General features: G+C 55.8%; 1 protein-coding gene across 1 annotated transcript in view; it reads left to right on the top strand.

Moving 5' to 3' along the window:
- ASAP3 (ArfGAP with SH3 domain, ankyrin repeat and PH domain 3) overlaps positions 1–355 on the top strand; it is a 15,356-nt gene that overhangs the window by 2,018 nt on the left and 12,983 nt on the right. The gene's annotated exons all lie outside the window — the stretch shown is intronic.

The raw sequence follows: 355 nt of genomic DNA on the forward strand, positions 1-355 counted from the left end.
TATGGGGTTCACGGTGTCTCCAGTGCAACCTCAGGCCGTTCTCTGCGTCCGGCTATTGCCAAGCCAGGGAAAATCTCCAGGATCCATCTGGATTTGGAAAAACCACCTGGTGCAGCCCTCCTCCTCCCAGTTTAGCTGCCCTCCACCGTGGCCGGCAATCCCCAGCTCCCATCCCGGGCTTGGGGACACGCTCCTGGTGCTCCCAGACCATCCGATACCCCCGTTGCTGGGTTTACAGCTCATTCCCAGCTCCGCCGGGGATGCCGACGCTGGGACTCAGTGGGCGGTTGGGGCTGCTATTTTCTTTTTTCCCTTTCTATTTTTTTTTTTTTTTTTTTTTTCCCCCACATCAATT

The sequence above is a fragment of the Aptenodytes forsteri genome, unplaced genomic scaffold (assembly GCF_000699145.1).
Source record: "Aptenodytes forsteri isolate BGI_AS27 unplaced genomic scaffold, ASM69914v1 Scaffold321, whole genome shotgun sequence".
NCBI lineage: Eukaryota > Metazoa > Chordata > Aves > Sphenisciformes > Spheniscidae > Aptenodytes > Aptenodytes forsteri.